This window comes from Eucalyptus grandis, chromosome 5, assembly GCF_016545825.1.
Source record: "Eucalyptus grandis isolate ANBG69807.140 chromosome 5, ASM1654582v1, whole genome shotgun sequence".
Lineage (NCBI taxonomy): Eukaryota > Viridiplantae > Streptophyta > Magnoliopsida > Myrtales > Myrtaceae > Eucalyptus > Eucalyptus grandis.
Genome location: NC_052616.1, coordinates 53736692 through 53743108, shown reverse-complemented (window position 1 = coordinate 53743108; position 6417 = coordinate 53736692).

Sequence of the window (6417 nt, the reverse complement as noted above, 5' to 3'; positions counted from 1 at the left end):
AGTGATCACACTTCTTTAGCGCTGAACTTTTCAATCCTAAAAGGAGCTTCTTCTTGGCCAATATTGACAAACCCTTCTCACTGATGTGATTGAGCCTCTTATGCCATAATTCAGCTGCATCTTCGCTATCTACTGCATTAATTTTGTCTGTGGACAACTTTGCTTGCATAATGTATAACGAATAATATTTTTCACCTCTAGCCACAACAAGAGAACCTTTGGTGAGCTTCCATTGACCATTACTGAAGGTGCTGCAATACCCCTCATCATCCAACTTGTCTGTAGAAATCAAATTCAAGCCAATATCAGGTATATGTTTAACATTATTCAATACTAACCTCGTGTCATTGCTGGTTTTTAGGCACACATCACTGATGCCTACAGCTTGAGCTAGTCCATTGTTTCCCATCTTCACAGATCCGAAATCACCTGACCTGTATGATGTAAAGAAATCCCTACGAGACATAGCATGAATGGATGCACCACTATCAATTACCTAACTGGTCTCATGAGATACAAAATTCACCACATCACCATAAAAAATAGTGAGAAAGTCTTCTTTAAGTGTAGCGACAAGATTGTCATCACTGTTAGTATCACTTTTCTTCTCTTTACCTTTCTCCTTTTGTTTTTCCCTTTTTAACTGGCGACAAAACCTCTGAATATGTCCCTTTTGATGACAATAATGGCACTCAACATTAGCAAATTTATTATACTTACCTCTGCTTTTGTCTCGACTTTTATGTGGCACCCCGAACCACCTTAGGTCGCCATAGGCACCTAATGCTACACCTAATTATGTCTCTTAGAAGAAGCGTCATAAATCATAGGCACATTTTTTTTTTTTTTGATAACGGTCCCAGCGCGACTCATTAGCGGAAGCAAAATATAATATCGCCATCTCCCTCCTCCAACAACCATGATACAATTGCACACCACTAAATACCATAGGAAAAGATAGAGCCATGCCACTTTTATTTACATATTTTTGTGATGGATTTTTCGCAGGTCGATACAACAAAAGAAGGCCAAGATTTTCAGCTACACTCGGCCACATCCCAAAAAGATACTACGACCCCTAAAGTAATCACATGACGTCCTCCATCTAACAGCGGCGGCTACTCTAAAAAAGAAACACCAGCTCTCTACCCCTCACGCAACCATCACACCCATCCTGGCGCGTCGGGTGGTGGCGGCGGCGGCAACATCCCCCTAATCACTCCGTCTCGGCGGACATGAACTGATAGAAACTCCTGGATGACTGGGCCCCCAGCCAGGCCCATATCGTACATGACCAGCACTCGGACTCGCACAAATGTCAATCCAGGGATGGTGACGCAGTTGATCTCCGTACATTCTACTTCTACATCCGAGGGGAGGCCATAGAAGGTGCCTCGCGTGATGGTAGGGAGCGGCATCTTTCTAATATGAAAAATGTTGGTCCCCGAAGGGGTGAGTACAGCCACTCAGCAGGTAAAAGATCCAATAACCACTCAATGCATCACACAATACAACCATAACATAGTACATGCCATTCATGCATCCAAGCATAACTTACCTTGCAGCCATGCATGTGTATCCTCATGTACTCATCACAATCATATCACATACATATCATCATACCATAGGTGATCATCATCATATCATATATGCATGTCATCATGCCATAGGTGATCATCATCATATTTCACACATATCATCATACCATAGGTGATCATCATCATGTCACACACATTTGTCATCATGCCATAGGTGATCATCATCATATCTCACACATATCATCATGCCATAGGTGATCATCATCATGTCACACACATTTATCATCATGCTATAGGTGATCATCATCATGTCTCACACATATCATCATGCCATAGGGGATCATCATCATATCATATATGCATGTCATCATGCCATAGGTGATCATCATCATATCATATATGCATGTCATCATGCCATAGGTGATCATCTTCTTATCATATATGCATGATTCAATTCCACTTTTATCTTTCAATTCGATCACCACATCTCTCTTTCCCGGGATCAGTAATTGCATCCCATATTTTATCACTCGCACCCCATCCTGGCATCACGAGATAAACCTCCGGCACACACCACCGGGCATTCGGCACCCCCACATTCCGGGCATCTCGCATCCCAACCGGCATCACGAGGCATCCCCTTGGGCAAAAACCTCAGAGGCTTCCGGCACCCAACCATTTCGGGCATCTCGAAACTCCCGAGACATCCGGCCTTGTATCTCAATACAATCCGGGCATCCGGCACCCCCCATCCCGGGCATCCTGACACTCCCAGGGCATTATCATCCGCCTCCGACCGTTTCATCAATTATCGTAATTTATGTTCACCCAATTATGTCTCAACTCAGCATAGCATAGGATGTAATGGCAAACAAGATCACTTCCATCCTTTAAATTTTTACATGCATTTCAAATCATCATCATACATGCAGCAAGACACAATCATTCATAACAATACAATTCATGGAGTCCATACAATTTAAAATAGTCCATTTATCATGCCTTTTCTTTTGAAGTTTATGAAATTCCAGCTTGTACCATTTTAGAAAATATTTAAATTAAATATCCATATGATTCTCAAAAATCATGAAATCAAGACATGTGATAGACAAGACAATAAGATGACAATTTCATGAAGAACACATGCCCAAACGAGTTTCACACAAGAAAATATAATTCACACAATTACAGCATGTAATTTCTGATAAAATCAGATTGCGCAGTTTTGAAATAATTCGATTAAAATACCCGAATGACCTCCGAAAATTATGAAATTTTACCAGGTTATATTTAATACCCTAAAGTATATTTTTCATGAAGACATCTAGGCCAGATTCGTTCTAGATAATTTTCTACAGACGTCCGAGGCTCCTGATTCTAGCACCGAAACGTCCAGTATAACTATCTCCGAAATATCGAGTTTTAACCCACTTATTCTTCTTCGTTTCCTCTGAAATTTGGATATGTTTCACTTCTAGAGGTCCCCTACAACTTTCATTAAGGAATCTAAGCCAAATTTCCAAAGAATAGTCATCATATGGGTCCGTGAAGTCTCGGGTGTCCAGTACCGTGTTTCCAGATTTACCGTCTTCAAGAGTAGGTCGATTTACTAGGCTAAACTTGCTAATTTTACCTAAAATTTGAGTATGTTAGTCTTTAGGATGTTCTCTACAAGTTTCATGAAGAAGTCGAAGTGATATTCTCGGTAAAATTTAACATGCAACCCACAAACTACCAAAAGGTCAGCAAAATAGTTCCAGATCTAATGACTTCGTAGGAAGAGGGTTTCACCTCTCAAAACTCAGTCTTTTTCTCTCAAATTTTATTATGTTATACTTTGAGATGTTGTCTACAACTTTCATGAAGGAGTCAAAGTCAAAATCGAACTCGAAACATGCATGCAAGCCTCCACAAGATTCTGGGTCAGGCGGTTCACACGAGATCAGCAAGCATTTTCAAGAACAAACCACATTAGCTTCGGTTCCTTGCCTCTAAACATCCTAGATTTCAACCACACATGCAAGAAAAACATGCAAGAGTAGAAAGTGGATCCTACCTTGCCTCTACGACCAAGCGAATGACAGCAAAAGGGACGGCACACCGGCGACGGACGGACGGCGTGCGGGCGGCGATGGGCGAGCTCCTCCTCCTCCTCGGTTCCTCTCCCTCTCTCGGCGATTCTCTCTCTCTCTCTCTCTCTCTCTCTCTCTCACTTGTCTTGGCCGAATGTCACTAACCGGCCACCCTCTCTCTCTCTTTCCCCTTTTATTTCCCCAAATCTCCATCATTGGCAATGATTATTTGCCTCTCCACAAGCCAATGCATGCGATCTTCCTTTTTGCCACTTGGCCAAGCTCATGCAAGATGGGCTTGGGCTTGGGCTTGAATTGGAAGAAGTGGGCCGGCCACTCCTCCTCCCCCTTGGTCGACGGTCACTCCTCATGGGCCTCAATTGGGCCGGCCATTCGGCCCACCAAAAGCTCAAGCCAATGGGCCTAAGGCCCAACCTAATTAAACCCACAATTTCATTTTCAATTATTCATCTTTAATTATTTCTTTTATAGATTTCAAATTTTAAATTTCACATGGCCAAGAATAAATCATTCTTATTAATTTATCCTATATTACTAATTAAAAAAAAAAAAAACTCATGAACACAAGCACATATCACTTAGTCTTAAGGGGAGACTAATGGCTAAAGCATAAACCATAGGTAATTTCATTACCTAATTATGGGCTTTAATACACCTTAGAGCTTGTCTTGAATTTTTGGGATGCCACATTTTATCTCTATTTCTCGGACCTCGAGACTCACTTCTCCCCCTTTTCTCGACAACCAATGCATCAGAATGTGAAGATGACGATCCCCGTGTCTTCCTTCTCATCTCTTCATTCAAAATACTACTTTTGGCCAAATCCATGGTAATCGTACCATCGGGGCAGAGTTAGACAAAGATGTTCGGAACGTCTTCCATGAGTCCAGCAAAGTACCAGGCAACCATAGTGCTTGTATCTCATCATCAAACTTGATTCCCATCGCAGCCAACTGATTTATAATTCCTTGAAAAGAATTTAAATAATCAGTCAAACGAGTACCATCATGATATCTCAGAGCCATCATCTGTTTAATAAAAAATAATTTATTATTCCCATAAACTGCGTGCATGTGTTTCCTCAATAATATGGTTCAAAACATTATCATCTACCCACTGCCTGATATAACCACACACTTGACGATGAAATACAGACCATTCAACATCAGTTTTATTCTCCGGTTTCTCCTCGGCAAATACGGGCAAATAAAAATCTTTCACATATAAAAGATCTTCCATCTTCCCTTTCCAAATATGATAATTCGAACCATTCAGTGTAACCATTCTACTCATATTTGTTTCCATTGTTTAACACAAGGCAGAAAAATCAAGCAATAACCTGATGCTCTGATACCACTCTTATGGGAGAACAGTAACAATTCGAACAATATCGAATCAACGCAGCGGAATAAAATAATCCACCCTCTTGTGTAAACCTAATAGGAATCAATATAGTAGAGTAAAATAAATATCAAGCACGCGAACACAAGACGATTTTTTTACGTGGAAAACCTCCTCGATGTGAGGAGATAAAAAACCATGGGACCGGAGTCCACCCGAAAATCTTCACTATCAATAAAATTGTTCTTCTCTAGCAAATACTAGAGGTACATAGCAGCAAACACCTCAAGAACATAATTCTTGGTAATACACATGAACTTCACAAGAGATTAAGGATAAATCTGACCAAAAACGCAGGTTTTGATCAATCCACGAAAAACCTGATGTAGGGAGCTTCAAATGAAAATCAAACCGTTCAGATTCGAGAAAATTGCGCCACGAACATGCTGACAAAATTTCAGCTCAATCGGACCACGAATCGACCTCCGATGCCAGCTTGATGTAAATCAGATATTGCCCCAAACCCCAGATTTTCTACTTTCTCTTTTTCTCTTGTTACCATTTCCTTTATTGCAGCTACCTCTTTATATAGATAGTGAGAAACCTTATTTCCTCATATAACTTATTATATGGGCTTAAGCCCTTTTTGGGCTTGCAACTCATTGGGTCTCCTCCACATAGGAGTGAACCCAGCTAACAAGATTTGCATCCCCAACATAGAGGAGAATGTGCTCATGGAAAGGATGTTTCAGAGTTGGTTTCATAGTCCAAAACGCACAAGACAGATCGATGATCAATCCGCATTCCTCACAGCGGTAACCTATGGAGCACTGAAAGTGACATGCATGACATTCAGCCTTTGCTGATGAATCGTAAAAGAGATGAAGAGGGTGCTTGGGGTGGAATGGTGGTGTTGTATTTCTAGGGGGGGGTGGTGGGGGGGTGGCGGCACATGCCTTGTGGCGTAAGGTATTACACTCCTTGCATCCGTATCCCTCCTCCAAGATCCTCATGTTGCAACCTCCACAGAAAATTCTCATGCTTGCGGGGAAGGAGGTTAGCAGATATTCATGATCGAATTGCAGTTCAGACTCTCCATCGCTGGCCTCTCGCAGCATCCAACAGTAGTACTTCTCAACACACAGAGTTGCCATCATAATGGTCGCGTCGAGCTCGAACGTGCACCCATGGTCGAACCTGACACATCGGTAAGTGAACCCCGCATCCTTGTTAGCAGGCACTAGAAGGTCGGGGGGGGGGGTGCTCGTGGCGAGGATGTTGGATTCGAAGAGGTGGTGTAGAGCATGATGTGTGAATGTAAAATCGGCATTTTTCACAACAGTACATGGAAGTGCTAGTATCGATGTCTTTTCGGCAAAAATCACAGCGAAGGTTGGTTTGGAAATGTGCACTAAAATTTCGCAGGAATAGGATGTGAGAATGCA